Here is a 17,675-nt window from a genome sequence, read left to right on the forward strand (position 1 = left end):
TTTAGGCATCCATTTACAAGCATCCTCAAAGCGGAGAAGCTTTGGGCTTTCTGCTGGTCACCTGGCTCGAGCTACCTCACTGGCCTGAAGGTCGTTGGACATCATAAGATCCCTAACTGTGGAGGCAGGCCATTCAGCCAATCAAGTCCACACCAACCCTCCGAAGAGCATCCCACCCAGGTGCACTCCACTACCCTATCCCTGTAACCCTGCATTCCCCATGGCAAATCCAGAGTCAAAAAGTGTGGTGCTGGAAAAGCACAGTTGGTCAGGCAGCGGAGAGTTGATGTTTTGAGAGTAAGCCCTTCATCAGACTTGCCTGCTCCCTGACTGGCTGTGCTTTTCCAGCAACACACTTTTTGACTGATCTCAAGTCCTCACAATCACCCCCATGGCAAATCCGCTCAACCAACATATCCCTGGACACTATGGGCAATTTAGAATGGCCAGACTCCACAAAGACAGGGTGGAGTGGAACCTGGGTCCCTGGTGCTGTGAGACAGCAGTGCTAACCACTGAGCCACCCAAGCACATCGAAGGCACGGATGCTGCCTCTGTTTTTCTAAGTTAAACTCACACGGCACCAGGTTATAGTCCAACAGGTTTATTTGGAAGTACTAGCTTTTGGAGCGCTGCTCCTTCATCAGGTAGCTGTGGAGTGGGATCATAAGATACAGAATTTACAGCAAAGGATTGCAACTTCCAAATAAACCTGTTGGACTATAACCTGGTGGTGTGTGAGTTTTAACTTTGTCCACCCCAGTCCAACACCTGCACCTCCACATCTGTTTTTCCATTGGCAACAGACTGACTCTGAGAGGATTGCTACACTCCGATGATCTGGTCCAGCAGGATATAACTGTAATGTGTTCCAGTGCAGGGTATGAGCAGGTGAGATTCCTGGTAAGCTGTGTGATGGACAGAAATTAGGGGTCTCCACCATATTCTCCACAGGCTCCAGATGACAGCATGCATATACAAATACATATTGTGATTCGGGGAGGGGGGTGGCGAATGGTCAGTGTGGATCGGATTGCTTCCAAAAACATTGGGATCTATCCCCTTGAGGTCTACTTGGGACCTGGCTCCTTGCCCCAGCCTGGGTGAAGGTCAGGGTGACATAGTTTGTCCTTGAGAACTCAAAAGGAAGAACATTTTTCTGAACAAAAGTAGGTAAACATGTTACATTTTAGTGGCAAGAACAGCAGCAAAATATTTACAATTTCCAACAGATCCCAATAATTCTTGTTAGACCTCAGCTGGAGTATTGTGTTTTGTTGTGAGCTTCAGATGATAGGAAGGATGGGAATACATTGGAGAGAGAGTGCAGAAATGGTTCCAGGGATGTGCATAGATTGAAGATGCTGGAGAGAAGGGCACTGAGAGGAGAGAGGATAGAGGTTTTCAAAATCATGAGGAGGCTGAACAGACCAGGTAGAGAAAAGCTATTCCTACGTGTAAGAGGGACAAGAACAAGAGGGCATGGATTTAAAGTGATCTGCAAATGAAACGAGTGTCAAGCGAGAAATGCCATTTTCACCCAGTGAGTAATGAAGGTCTGGGATACACTGCCTGACAATGTAATGTGGGCATTTAAGAGAGGCATTGGATGGAAAGGATGTGTGAGGGTGTAGGAAAACCACAAGAGATTTGCACTAGGTAATGACGTCTGTTTAATGAGCTACTACAGGCATAGGGGCCAAATGGCCTCATTCTGTACAGAGACACTTCTATGATGCTGTGAATTTTGAAAAGGTGTTTGGGCTGAAGTGAGTGTGGGTGGGGGGAGGGGGGGAAATCTGAGGGAAATCCTTGGATGAGAAAGATTCGGAGAGCCCAGTCTCTGGGACTTCAGAGGCAGCCGGGGTGAGTATGGGACTGGAGTCACATAGGATTCGGGCTGGTGACGCCAGCTCTCTTATTAAAGCACGCTAGCTTTCCGAGCGCCTATCCTTCATCAGGTGGTTCCCAGCAGCGCTCCGAAAGCTGGTGCTTCCAATTAAACCTGTTGGACTAAAACCTGGTGTTGTGTGATTTTTAACTAAAGTGGACCAGCTGGTGTTTTCTGGGCACTACAACAACAACGAAGCCCCTTGGATGCTGCCTGAACTGCTGTGCTCTTCCAGCACCACTAATCCAGAAACTACAACAACAACTGCTGGTCACCTTTCCTGATGCCTTAGCTTAGTTTTATTTCTAGATTGTACCCTTTTTTTAAAAAAAAAACACGCAAGTGTCAGGCTGGGATTTGAACTGGCGGTTTCTGGGTTGCTAGCAACATGAGCGGAGCCGAGACTCCCAACTTGTAGGCTCAAGGAGGGCGGCAGTGTGTATGTGTGAGAGTGTGTATGTAATATTGGAGGAGTTCCTGTGTATCAGCTCTGAGTGACAAGGGGGTGGACTGTGTCAGGCAGCCAACATCACTACAGAAATCACTTTGAACACAGAGGGGGTGGAGTGGGGCTGGAACTGTGCGAGTTTCATGTTTTTTGAACAATGCGTTATACACAGAATGGGGCCAGCTCAGCAACTCTCTGAACACAAGGCGAAGTGAGGTTTGTCAACTCCATCTTATCCTGAAAATGGGAACTGGCTTCCCGGCTCTCGGTCTGTGTCTCACTTTACATTTAAGTTTTTAAGTTCTCCCTCTCTGCTTTAATCTCTCTCTGGCCTGTCGATTCTCCCTCTAACTGACACTGACTCTCAGTTTGCTGTTGGCAATGACTCAGCCTCAACAGCTTCCTCCCGCGTCTCTGTTTCGGTGTGGTTTGACTCCAGAGCTTGGTGGTGGGTTTTGTTGGCTGTGGGGCAGCTGAGCTGCTGTCCCAGACCCGGGGGCTACTCGGTGAGACCCCCTCTCCCCCTCTCCCCTCTCTGGGGCTATGACAGTCACAGTCTGAGCTGGACCCTCGCTTCTAGCGCGGCCACGTGTACTGGCAGATTCACTCCATCCTGGGGCCAGTTCCTACAGGGATTGGGGGGATTTTGGGAGAATGGGAGCTGCAGTTAGCACTTGTTAGGGGGTGGGGACGGGGGAAATTATCGGGGGGGGGGAGGTGTTGGATCAGAAGGAAGGATGAATCTTTCAGCGGGTCTGGTATATCAGGCTGTGGGGGCGCGTCATTAAAGAATGAGAGTTGAGTCAATGTGGTTTGAAAATTTGGACTAATTGTGGTGGGGTGGGTGGGGAACTGTGAAAGGGAGATATTTTGAATGCTTGGGCGAAATTATTTGAAAGAGAGATTGTGAATATTTGGGAGAATTGTTAATGCGGAGTGGAAAGAGAGAGGGTGAATGTTTGGAGGTTGGGGCTAATTGTGGGGAATTGAAGGGGAGGGGGTGAATGTCAGGGGTAATTGTTTATGGGGAGTTGAAGATGAGAGGGTGAAGTTTTGGGGTTGGTGCTAAGTGTTCATGGAGAATTGAAAATGGGCGGCGAGTGTTTGAGGTTTTGGGGATAATTGTTTATAGAGAATTGAAGGGAAGAGGGTGAATCTTTGGGGGTTGGTGCTGATTGTTTACAAGGAACTGAAAGGGAGTGGGTGAATATTATGGGGGTAATTGATAATTGGAGGTTGAATGAAAGGGGGTGAATGTTCGTTCCAGTAAGGTCGGTGTGTTTTTATGGGATGTGCCTCGATGTTGTGGTGATCTTTGTTCAGATTGGGACCGGGCAAAGTGCAAGGTGCAGCAACAGTCATTACCCTCGGCATTCAATGAGCCAAATCCAGGAAAATTACTATGTGGGCTGCTGGTCTCCATTACCCACTGAGTGGCTGCAAAGTGAATATCCAAGAACATTACGCTGTAGGAAATAAAGAACAGGAGGTGGCCATTCAGCCCATCAGAATATTCCCTTCCTTGTACCACTTCCCATCAATAATCAATGAGTTACTGTCTCCATGGAGTGAGTTTCTCTTTCCTTTCTGGTTGAGGTGCTTCTTGAATTGAATTGAATTGAGTTTATTTTCCCGTGTACTGAGGCTCAGTGAAAAGCTTTTGTCTTGCGAGCAATACAGGCAGATCACAGGGTTAAGTAGCATAGATAGTAAATAATAGGTAAACAGCGGCAAAAACAGAAACACAGGGACAGGTGAATGTTAAGAGTTTGTGAGTCCATTCAGTATTCTAACAACAGTAAAGTAGAAACTGTTTCAAAACCGGCTGGTGCGTGTGTTCAGGATTCTGTACCTTCTCCCCGATGGTAGAGGTTGTAGAGAAACATTGCCAGGGTGGGATGGATCTTTGAGAATGCTGGCGGCCTTTCCTTGACAGCGGACCTGGTAGATGGATTCTATAGATGGGAGGTTGGCCTTTGTGATTGTCTGGGCCGAGTTCACCACTCTCTGTAACCGTCTCTGATCTTGAATGGTACAGTTGCCATACCAGGGAGTGATACATCCAGACGGAATGTTCTTGATGGTGCACCCATAAAAGTTGGTAAGGGTATTCGCCATCTTGCCAAATTTCCTCAGCTGCCTGAGGAAGAAGAGATGTTGTTGGGCCTTTGTAACCAGTGCGTCCACATGAAGAGTCCAAGAAAGCTTGTTGTGGCTGACCACTCCCGGGAGCTTGACACTCTCCACTCGTTCCACCTCTGTGCTGTTAATTTGTAGGGGGCATGAGTAACATCTCACTGAAAGTCAATAATGTGTTCCTTGATTTTGCCATCATTGAGAGCTAGGTTGTTCTCAGTGAACCATTTTTCCAGGTCTTCCACCTCCCGTCTGTAGTCTGTTTTGTTGCCATCAGAGATTTGACCGACTATGGTGGTGTCATCGCGAACTCATAAATGGTATTAATCTGGTATTTGGCAATGCAGTTGTGGGTATACAGTAAGTACAGTAGGGGGGCTGAGTACGCATTCCTGGGGGACTCCTGTGTTGAGTATTAGTGAGGATGAAATATTGTCCCCAATCTTCACTGATAGTTTCCTGACCAACAGGCCACAGGGGATCAGGTTGCAGAGAGTGGGGCTTAGTCTGAAATCACTAAGTTTAGGAATCAGGCTCGAGGGGATAATAGTGTTGAAGGCTGAACTGTAGTCAATGAGTTGGATTCTTACATAGCTGTTTTTGGTGTCAAGATGTTCTAGGGAGGAGTGAAGGGCAAGTGATATGGCATCTGACGTGGATCTATTGGTCCGATAGGCAAATTGGAGTAGGTCAAGAGTAGTGGGGAGGCTGGAGTTGATTAATGCTATGACCAGCCTTTCAAAACACTTCATGACCAGCGAGGTTAGGGCCACTGGGCGATGGTCATTGAGACATGCTGCATGAGCCTCCTTAGGCACAGGAATGATGTTGGCCCTCCTGAAACAGGGAGGGACAGTGGCCTGCTGCTGGGAGAGGTTGAAGATGTCCGAGAAGACCTCTGCCAGTTGATGTCCACATGCTCTGAGTGCACGGCCTGGTACTCCATCTGGTCCCATCACTTTGCTTGGATTCTCACAAAGGAAAACTGATCTGACTCTGATGCAGTGACTGTTGGGAGAGGTTCGTCAGGACTTGTCAGAATCCATCATTCCACATTCTTTAATAAAACAAAGAACTGCAGATGCTGGAAACCTGGACCAGAATCATAAATTGCTAGGGAATTTCAGCAGGTCTGGCAGCATCTGTAGAGGGAGAAACAGAGTTAATATTTTGAGTCCAGTGACCCTTCTTTATGAGTAGCATCTCAGGGAAAAATGGTATTTATGTTGATGACGGGGGCTGGAGGGAGGGAGGTGAGTGTAGGACTGAGCAGATAGATGGAGAGAGAGAGAGAATTAAGGGTGGGCAAACAGATGGATTATTGATAGTCAGCTAGATCAATGGTAATGGGGACTATGATTGGGTGAAAATATGTTGACTGTGCTGAGAGAAGCTCATGATAAGCCCTGGGGTGTTCAATTCAATGTTGTGTCCCAAGGGCTGTAAAGTTCCAAAGGTGCTATTCCTCCACTTTGCAGTGAGCTTCCTGCAGTGCACCCTGCAGATGGTACACACTGCTGTGACTGAGTGTTAGTGGTGGAGGAAGTGGGTGCTTGTGGATGTGGTGCCAATCAAGCAAGGATTGCTTTGTCCTGGATGGTGTCAAGGCTGAAAAACGTGTTGCTGGAAAAGCGCAACAGGTCAGGCAGCATCCAAGGAGCAGGAGAATTGACATTTCGGGCATAAGCCGTTCAGGAAATTTCCCGAAACGTCGATTCTCCTGCTCCTTGGATGTTGCCTGACCTGCTGCGCTTTTCCAGCAACACATTTTTCAGCTCTGACCTCCAGCATCTGCAGTCCTCACTTTCTCCTGGATGGTGTCAAGCCTTTTGAGTGTTGTTGGAGCTGTTCCCATCCAGGAGTGTTCCATCACACTCTTGAGTTGTGCCTTGTCGATGGTGGGGTTTTGGGGTCAGCTGGTGAGTTACACGCGGCAGGATTACCATCCTCTGACCGTGGCTGTCATTTACACCATGGAGGCTGTCTCACCCACACTTGGGATTGTACTTTAGTTGAGGAATTGGAGGACAAAGATTGTCTTTGAGAAGAAATGAAAGCTGAGGAAAGTCACGATCTGCGAACGATAAACATTCACTGTATCAATTAACTGTAAAGTGAAGCACTTCTGACCAAGAGCTACAGTAAGGGATCAGGCTGGAAAGCTCTTTATGGCTAGCATTAACACGATGGGCTGAATGGCTTTATCTTCCTCCAAAATCTTCCGATGTTTTTGGGCATTGCGTAGTGGTAATGTCACTACATCAGGAATCCACCGGCCCAGATTATTGCTCTGGGAACGTGGGATTAAATCCCACGACAATACCTTGAATTTCACTCTAATTAATAATGAGCTCCTGATTGGGATTCTTGTAGCACAGTGGTAGTGCCTCTACCTCTGAACCAGAAGACCTGCATTCAAGTCCCACCTGTGGTAGAGGTGTACCATAACATGCCTGGACAGTTTGATTAAAAATAAAACTTCATGAATCCCAATTTGAAAACTAATCTCAATGACGGTAAATGTGAAACTATCATCAATTGTCTTAGAAGGTGTTTTGGTTCAGTATTGTCCTTCAGGGATGGAAACTGCCTTCCTTACCCAGTGTGATTCCTGACCCACTGCATTGTGGTTGACACTACACTGCCCTCTGAAATGACTATTTGAGTGAGTGAGGGCTAGGTGCGGGGTCATAGTAGGTCAGAATTTACCGTGAAAGAGGGGACTATTGTTTGATATTGATAAGAAGGTTGCTGAAGGGTTGGGATAGGCAATCAGCCACAATCTTATTGAACACATGTGAGATGCTGTATGGCCAACTCCTGTTCCTATAATTCCTCTCATTGTAAATATTACCAGCAAATTTAACAAAGTATGGCTTGAAAACACAGATAAAAGCACATATGCTTCAATGGGTAAATGTCGCTTTGACTCCTGTGATGTACTATGGTCGGTACAAATAGGGAAACTCACTATGATTCCTAGTGTTAGGAATCCCAGACCTTTAAACAAAACAAATGGACCATTCAGTACACAATGTGTAGGGACAATTGGCAAACACTTCATTAAATAAATGTTCCCAGTGTGTGTGGGAATAATTTTCCAAAGTGTAAATTTGAAGATTTCTGAACATCCCGGATTAACCCTTTAGACCAACCCTGATATAGTTATCCTCTCCATATGGATTCATTAAGTTGTCAGTTTAAAGTGTCACGCAGACTGTCACTGTGAAAAGCAATCATTGTGGTCTTCTAATGAAAGTCCTGAATTTAAAATAATCACAGAGGGAGTACTTTAAGAGAGTTTACTGAAAGATGTGGAGTGTTTCACTACAGCAATGCCTTGAAGAGTCCACTGCAGCTTTTTGGGACAAAACCAAATATTCAAAGCCAAGTTAAAAACAATGCTACAGCGAGAGGGAGCACAGAGTATATGGTTCATTTTGGATTGATCTAGCACAAAGCCAACATCATTGCAGTGGGCTGAATGGCCAGTTGGAATTTCCCAGTCTGCAGTGAAGGATACACATACTGCCTGGGCTGGGAATCGGTTTAGTTCAGCTGGCTGGATCATTGGTTTATAGAGCAGTGTGATGTCAACAGTCTGGGTTCAATTCCCATCAATGAGTTACTGTCCCTGTGGAAGGAGCCCCTCCTCCCTGGCCAAGGTGCTCCTTGACATCATTCCACATTCTTTAATAAAACAAAGGACTGCAGATGCTGAAAATCTGGACTAGAAACAGAAGTTGCAAGAGAATTTCAGCAGGTCTGGCAGCGTCTGTAGAGAGAGAGAGACGTTACCATGAAGGACTGTCCTTCTTAACCTTTTCCCTTGCCTGAGGTTTGGTGGCCCTCAGGTTAAATCACTACCAGTCGCTACTCTCTAATGAGAGAGCAGCCCCTATGGTCTGGCGACACAACATCTATCTGGGCTGGTTGTGCAGCTCTGGCCTAAGATTTACACACACACACACACACACACACACACACACAGAGCTGGAATTAACCATCACCTTGCCAGTCACTGAGCAACAACCTCTCAGTTGCAGGTTGTTCAGGACTGCCAGGTATACCAGTCTGTCCTGGGACTGGGTTGTGGTCTTACAATGTGTGTAGGTGCACTTGCCCTATGATGTGGGATTAGAATGGAAAATTTGGTACTGTGCCATCAGAGGAGGCCAAGGTTAGACTACAATAAAAACAATGACTGCAGATGCTGGAAACCAGATTCTGGATTAGAGTGGTGCTGGAAAAGCACAGCAGTTCAGGCAGCATCCGAAGAGCAGGAAAATCGACGTTTCGGGCAAAAGCCCTTCATCAGGAATACAGGCAGAGAGCCTGAAGGGTGGAGAGATAAATGAGAGGAGGGTGGGGGTGGGGAGAAAATAGCATAGAGTACAATAGGTGAATGGGGGTGGAGATGAAGGTGACAGGGCAGGGAGGAGGATGGGGGAAGGTAGCAAAGAGTACAATGGGTGAATGGTATTGTACTCTATGCTACTTTCTCCCCACTCCCACCCTCCCCTCATTTATCTCTCCACCCTTCAGGCACTCTGCCTGTATTCCTGATGAAGGGCTTTTGCCCGAAACATCGATTTTCCTGCTCCTTGGATGCTGCCTGAACTGCTGTGCTTTTCCAGCACCACTCTAATCCAACACAAGGTTAGACTGAGTACAGCTGCCCCTTACTGTGGCCATCGTGTGCCCAGCCCCAGCAGGCTGTAGTGGAGCTGACTGTCTGGAAGAGTTTGGGAAAGCAATGACGTAGAGCTGCATTTGATCACCAGGCAGGGACATGAGGTGAATTTAACACATTTTGTACGAATAACTGCTTTGTACATGATTAACCTTCCAGGATATTTAAATTACACCCTCTTTATGAGTCAGTGATTGGCACAGATCTCCCGCAACTCCCTTGACAAACTAGTGTTTAGTTTGCTATGACAATGTTCTAACAATGCCTTAGCTGAACATTCAGCTCCTGAGCTGTTTGGCCAGTGAGCCAGGGATTTAGAAGTGGTACAATTAATATGCATGTGTAACAGGATAGAGTTGGTCACAGCCTCTATCCCTGTTCCTTCTCCTTCCCCTGACACCCTCATCCTCTTAGTAACGACAGACTGCTCAGGTGTCAATTCCTTTGTCTACCTGTTTCCCTGAATCTGCGTCACTGTTTCAGTGTCTTTGCTCAGTTTTACTTGCACTGAATATGGGCAACGCTCCGGTGGAAGGTTTTATTGTGTCAAAGGCGCTACAGAAATTCAGGTTTTTCTCACTGCCAATGCTGACTATCCTTAGCCATTATTTGTAGGAGGTCAGAGTCCCTTTGTGGACCCTCTGACTCTCAGGTCACCGTGTGTGTTTCTGGCAGTGGGGGAATCTGTGCAAAATCCGACACTTTGAAGTGAGGAGTGTGAGCTGTGTCCATTTCTGGAACTCAACCTTGTCCTGGTTACCAAGATACCGAGCTGAGGGGGTGAGGACTGGAGGGTGTGGGGGGAGGTTGCTGGCAGTGATATTCGCTGAGCTGGCCAAGAAGGGAGCTGCTGGCCAGACGGACTATAAGACAAGAAGATGCATGGGGTGAAATGGGCAATGTTACTGTTGGACAGGGGTCTCTCCATCTGAATCTGAAAAATGTGTTAACCTCAACAAAATAGATGGTAGCCACAGCTGCAAGGCCCCCTGGGCCCACTGATCATGATGACTCCATGAACCCTTGGGGGCAGCCCCAGGCCAGCTATTAGCAAGGTGCCCCTGGACACACAGGAGGATGTTTTCCGACCAGTGTTCCCAATCGGTTTTAAAGTAGCCAGTTAATTATCCAGATCGGTCACCTGTTTCCCTTGGTGCTGCATTGAAAGATTGATGATTTCTTTACAAATGTAATTTTTGGCATTTGGATTTCAAAGGAGAAACATATGGGTGTTGGTTACTTTAGTAAAGGGGTGACAGTAAAATCAAGGTTAGAGAGTCCTTGTGAAACAGTGAACTTAGTCTTGCCTCTATCAGAAGCCAGTATACTGCAGACCCCTGTGGTGTGTTTATGGAAACTTTGCTTACACTGTGGTGGTTTATGACAGATGGGTAGACGTCGAAGGTCATTAGCTTGTTTTTAGTTGGAAATAATCAAAGCTTGATTTTAGATTGGTAAACCGAGAGGTTGAAAGCTTTTAGGGCAGTTTGGAGGTGACCCGACTGGTGTAAGGAACATGTTTAATTTTCTCTCCTTACTAAGCACAGTCACCTGAAAAGAAATGTATAGTTTGTGGAGCTTCCCAACCAGGGATGCTTGGTTAAAAATCTGCAGGTCATTATATGTTTAAGTGTGCATTTTGTGCATATGAAATACAAAAGCAGAATTAGGCCATTCAGCCCCAAGAGTCTACTTTGCCATTCGATCATGGCTGATATGTTTCTCAACCCCATTCTGCTGCGTTCTCCCCATAACCCTTGATCCATTTACCAATCAAGAGCCTATCTGTCTTGGTCTTAAATATACTCAACAACTTGGCCTCCACAGCCTTCTGGGGCAGTGAGTTGCATAGATTCACCACCCTCTGGCGAAAGAAATTCCTCATCATCTCCGTTCTGAAAGGTCATCCTTCACTCTGAGGCTGTGCCCTCGGGTCCTAGTCTCTCCTACTGGTGGAAACACCTTCCCATCATCCACTCTGTCCAGGCCTCTCAGTATTCTTTACGTTTCAAACAGATTTCCCTCATCCTTCTAAACTGCATCGAATACAGACCTGCTCCTCATTTGACAAGCACTTCATACCTGGGATCATTCTTGGAAACTTCCTCTGGACCCCTCCAACTCCAGCACTTCCTTCCTGAGATACAAGATCCAAAACTGTTCACAATATTCCAAATGCAATCTGAGCAGAGCGTTATACAGCCTCAGCAGTACATCCCAGCTCTTGTATTCCAGTTACCCGCCCCGACCAACCCAACCGCCCGACACCCGCCCGACCAACCCCATCGCCCGACACCCACACCGACCAACCCTACCGCCCGACACCCGCCCCGACCAAACCCACCGTCTGACGCCCTCAACAACCAACCCCACCGCCCGACACCCGCACCGACCAACCCCACCGCCCAACACCCGCACCGACCAACCCAACCGCCCGACACCCGCCCGACCAACCCCACCTCCCGACACCCACACCGACCAACCCCACCGCCCGACACCCGCCCCGACCAAACCCACCGCCCGACGCCCTCAACAACCAACCCCACCGCCCGACACCCGCACTGACCAACCCCACCGCCCAACACCCGCACCGACCAACCCAACCGCCCGACCAACCCCATCGCCCGACATCCACACCGACCAACCCTACCGCCCGACACCCGCCCCGACCAAACCCACCGTCTGACGCCCTCAACAACCAACCCCACCGCCCGACACCCGCTCCGACCAACCCAACCGCCCAACACCCGCACCGACCAACCCAACCGCCCGACACCCGCCCCGACCAAACCCACCGTCTGACGCTCTCAACAACCAACCCCACCGCCCGACACCCGCACCGACCAACCCCACCGCCCAACACCCGCACCGACCAACCCAACCGCCCGACACCCGCCCGACCAACCACACCGCCCGACACCCGCCCGACCAACCCCACCGCCCGACACCCGCCCGACCAACCCCACCGCCCGACACCCACACCGACCAACCTCATTGCCCGACACCCGCACTGACCAACCCCATCGCCCGACACCCGCCCGACCAACCCCACCGCCCGACACCCGCCCGACCAACCCCACCGCCCGACACCCACACCGACCAACCACATCGCCTGACACCCGCACCGACCAACCCCATTGCCCGACACCCACACCGACCAACCCCATTGCCCGACACCCGCACCAACCAACCCCATCGCCCGACCCCCGCACCGACCAACCCCATCGCCCGACACCCGCCCTGACCAACCCCACCGCCCGACACCCTCACCGACCAACTCCACCGCCCGACACCCGCACCGACCAACTCCATTGCCTGACACCCGCACCAACCAACTCCACCGCCCGACACCCGCACCGACCAACCCCACCGCCCGACACCCTCACCGACCAACTCCACCGCCCGACACCCGCACCGACCAACCCCATTGCCCGACACCCGCACTGACCAACTCCACCGCCTGACACCCGCACCGACCAACCCCAGCGCCTGACACCCGCACCGACCAACCCCACCGCCCGACACCCGCCCCGACCAAACCCACCGCCCGACACCCACACCGACCAACCCCATTGCCCGACACCCGCACCAACCAACTCCACCGCCCGACACCCGCACCGACCAACCCCATTGCCCGACACCCGCACCAACCAACCCCATTGCCCGACACCCGCCCAGACCAACCCCATCGCCCGACACCCGCACCGACCAACCCCACCGTCCGACACCCACACTGACCAACCCCACCCCCCGACACCCGCACCGACCAACCCCATCGCCCGACACCCGCCCCGACCAACCCCATCGCCCGACACCCGCACCGACCAACTCCATTGCCCGACACCCGCACCGACCAACTCCATTGCCCGACACCCGCACCGACCAACTCCAATGCCCGACACCCGCACCGACCAACCCCATCGCCCGACACCGGCACCGACCAACCCCATCGCCCGACACCCGCACCGACCAACCCCATCGCCTGACACCCGCACCGACCAACCCCACCGCACGACACCCACACCGACCAAAACCACCCCGACTCCTGCACCGACCAACCCCACCACCCAACACCCGCACCGACCAAATCCACCCTGACACCCGCACCAACCAACCCCATCGCCCGACACCCGCCCTGACCAACCCCACCGCCCGACACCCGCACTGACCAACTCCACCGCCTGACACCCGCACCGACCAACCCCACCGCCTGACACCCTCACCGACCAACCCCATCGCCCGACACCCGCACCAACCAACTCCACCGCCCGACACCCGCACCGACCAACCCCATTGCCCGACACCCGCACCAACCAACCCCATTGCCCGACACCCACACCGACCAACCCCACCGTCCGACACCCACACCGACCAACCCCACCGTCCGACACCCACACCGACCAACCCCACCCCCCGACACCCGCACCGACCAACCCCATCGCCCGACACCCGCCCCGACCAACCCCATCGCCCGACACCCGCACCGACCAACTCCATTGCCCGACACCCGCACCGACCAACTCCAATGCCCGACACCCGCACCGACCAACCCCATCGCCCGACACCGGCACCGACCAACCCCATCGCCCGACACCCTCAACAACCAACCCCACTGCCCGACACCCACACCGACCAACCCCACCGCCCGACACCCGCACCGACCAACCCCACCGCCCGACACCCGCACCAACCAACCCCACCGCCCGACACCCGCACCAACCAACCCCACCGCCCGACACCCGCACCAACCAACCCAACCGCCCGACACCCTCACCGACCAACTCCACCGCCCGACACCCGCACCGACCAACCCCACCGCCCGACATCTACACCGACCAACCCCATCGTCCGACATCTACACCGACCAACCCCATCGCCCGACATCCTCACCGACCAACCCCACCGCCCGACACCCGCACCAACCAACCCCACCGCCCGACACCCGCACCAACCAACCCCACCGCACGACACCCACACCGACCAAAACCACCCTGACACCCGCACCGACCAAATCCACCCTGACACCCGCACCAACCAACCCCACCTCGACACCCGCACCAACCAACCCCACCACCCGACACCCTCAACAACCAACCCAACCGCCCGACATCCTCACCGACCAACCCCACCGCCCGACACCCGCCCCGACCAACCCCACCGCCCGACACCTGCACAGACTAACCCCATCGTCCGACATCTACACCGACCAACCCCATCGCCCGACACCCGCACCAACCAACCCCATCGCCCGACACTCGCACCGACCAACCCCACCGCCCGACACCCACACCGACCAACCCCATCGCCCGACACCCGCACCAACCAAAACCACCCCGACTCCCGCACCGACCAACCCCACCACCCAACACCCGCACCGACCAAATCCACCCTGACACCCGCACCGACCAACCCCACCACCCAACACCCGCACCGACCAAATCCACCCTGACACCCGCACCAACCAACCCCACCGCCCGACACCCTCAACAACCAACCCAACCGCCCGACACCCGCACCAACCAACCCCATTGCCCACCACCCACACCGACCAACCTCACCTCGACACCTGCACCGACCAACCCCACCGCCTGACACCTGCACCGACCAACCTCACCTCGACCCCCGCGCCAACCAAACCCACCGCCCGACACCCGCACCAACCAACCCCACCGCCCGACACCCTCAACAACCAACCCCACCGCCCGACACCCACACCGACCAACCCCACCGCCCGACACCCACACCGACCAACCCCACCGCCCGACACCCACACCAACCAACCCCACCGCCCGACACCCGCACCGACCAACCCCACCGCCCGACACCCGCCCCGACCAACCCCACCGCCCGACACCCGCACCGACCAACCCCATCGTCCGACATCTACACCGACCAACCCCATCGCCCGACACCCGCACCAACCAACCCCATCGCCCGACACTCGCACCGACCAACACTACCGCCCGACACCCACACCGACCAACCCCATCGCCCGACACCCGCACCAACCAAAACCACCCCGACTCCCGCACCGACCAACCCCACCACCCAACACCGGCACCGACCAAATCCACCCTGACACCCGCACCAACCAACCCCACCGCCCGACACCCTCAACAACCAACCCAACCGCCCGACACCCGCACCAACCAACCCCATTGCCCACCACCCACACCGACCAACCTCACCTCGACACCTGCACCGACCAACCCCACCGCCTGACACCTGCACCGACCAACCTCACCTCGACCCCCGCGCCAACCAAACCCACCGCCCGACACCCACACCGACCAACCCCACCGCCCGACACCCGCACCAACCAACCCCACCGCCCGACACCCTCAACAACCAACCCCACCGCCCGACACCCACACCGACCAACCCCACCGCCCGACACCCACACCGACCAACCCCACCGCCCGACACCCACACCAACCAACCCCACCGCCCGACACCCGCACCGACCAACCCCACCGCCCGACACCCGCACCGACCAACCCCACCGCCCGACACCCGCACCAACCAACCCCACCGCCCGACACCCGCACCAACCAAACCCACCGCCCGACACCCGCACCGACCAACCCCACCGCCCGACACCCGCACCGACCAACCCCACCGCCCGACACCCACACCGACCAAACTCACTGTCCTGTGACTAAAAGGTTCAACTCCCCCTCCCACTCTGTCGACAACATGCAGGTCATGGGCCTCCTCCATCGTCACTCCCTCACCACTTGACCCCCGGAGAAAGTACACCTTATTTCTGCCTCGGGACCCTCCAACCCCAGGGCATCAAGGTGAACTTCACCAGTTTCATTTTACCCTCCCACCCCCCCCCCCCCCCCCCCACCTTACCCCAGTTCCAACATTCCAGCTCAGCACTGTCCTCATGACCTGTCCATCTTCCTTTCCACCTATCCACTCCACCCTCCCCTCTGACCTATCACCTTTATGCCCACCTCCATCCACCTATTGCACCCTCAGCTACCTTCCCCCCAGCGCCCTTTACGTCTCCCCCCCCGAGGCTTCCTATTGAAGGGCTTTTGCCCGAAACGTCGATTCTCCTGCTCCTCGGATGCTGCCTGACCTGCTGTGCTTTTCCAACACCACACTCTCGACTCTAATCTCCAGCATCTGCAGTCCTCACTTTCACTTATATCTCTATTCTTTCTATCAAGTGCATAACCTCACACTTTCCCACACTGTATTCCATCTGCCACATGTTTGCCCACATTCCTAGCTTATCTGGATCTTTCTGCACTTCCTCAGCACCACCTGTCCCTCCCCCTACCATCTGCAAACTTAGCAACAATACCCTCTGTTCCTTTATCCAGGTCATTAATGTTTAACATGAATAGTTGTAGTTCCAGTATTGATCTCTGTGGAACTATACTAGACAGTGGGTGCCATCCTGAAAAAGACCCCTTTGTCCCCACTCTCTGCCTTCTGCCAGTCAGCCAATCCTCTATCCATACCAGGACCTTGCCCCTAACACCACAGACTCTTGTCTTATTTAGCAACCTTCTGTTGGCACCTTGTCAAATGCCTTCTGGAAATCCACATAGATCACATCCACTGGCTCTCCTTTGTCTAACCTGTTCGTTACCTCCTCAGGCATGACCTTCCCTTGACAAAGCCATGCTGACTCAGCCCTATTTTACCAAGTACTCCGTAATCTCATCCTTAATAATGGGCTCTAAAATCTTACCAATGACTGAGGTCAGGCTAACCTGCCTTAATCTCCTGCCTCGTGCCTTCCTCTTCTTAAACAGGGCTGTTACATGAGCCATTTTCCAGTGCTCTGGCACCCTCCCTGATTCCAGTGATTCCTGAAAGGTCACCACCCCTATCGCTACAATCTCCTCGGCTATCTCTTTCGGACCCTGGGTGTAGTCCATCAGATCCGGGTGATTTATCCACCTTCAGACCTTTCACCTTCCCCTCAGTGATGGTCATTACACACATCTGCTCCCTGACTCTCTTGAATGTCTGGTATGTTTCCACCACAAAGACTGAGGCAAAATACCTGTACCTTTCCTCCGCCATTTCTAACTTCCCCATTGCTACTTCTCCAGCCTCATTTTCCAGTGCTGCAATGACCACTCTTGCCTTCCTATGACCTTTAATATATCTTTAAAAAACTCTTGTAATCTACTTTAATATTACTAGCTAGCTTACCCTCATATTTCTCCCCTCACCCTTCATTTAAGAAGACTACACAGTCCACAGGACTGTGGTTTTAAGATATTTTTAAAGTGTCTTATGTATCTAGATGGCTTGCTTTACTGTCTTTGTGTTCATCCTTTTATGTATCCTTTTGGTTTGGTTGTTAGAGAACCTCTGGAACTTTGACGATGTTTTGGTGACTGACCACAATGTAAATGAATATATGCAAATAATCAATGGAGCTGGATTTCATTCTAGGGTCTGACTTATCCAGTAGCACCATCACAACAGAAAATGGGAAGGAGTTAGGACACTGAACGGTTCGGTCTGCTCGGAAG

The 17,675-nt window shown here is 52.5% G+C and overlaps 1 protein-coding gene across 2 annotated transcripts in view; it reads left to right on the plus strand.

Moving 5' to 3' along the window:
* LOC122563030 (monocarboxylate transporter 1-like) overlaps nt 1–17,675 on the plus strand; it is a 74,349-nt gene that overhangs the window by 30,096 nt on the left and 26,578 nt on the right. Inside the window, exon 1 of one of the 2 annotated variants that reach the window (XM_043716350.2) lies at nt 2,419–2,555. The exons of the other annotated variant lie outside the window; for it this stretch is intronic. The gene's annotated coding sequence lies outside the window, so the exon portion shown is untranslated. Of the gene's footprint in view, nt 1–2,418; nt 2,556–17,675 lie in introns of those variants that run through there. 2 annotated transcript variants of the gene reach the window in all.

Source organism: Chiloscyllium plagiosum, unplaced genomic scaffold (assembly GCF_037043375.1).
Source record: "Chiloscyllium plagiosum isolate Xiang-an unplaced genomic scaffold, Cpla_swu_hap1 HiC_scaffold_26, whole genome shotgun sequence".
Classification (NCBI taxonomy): Eukaryota; Metazoa; Chordata; class Chondrichthyes; order Orectolobiformes; family Hemiscylliidae; genus Chiloscyllium; species Chiloscyllium plagiosum.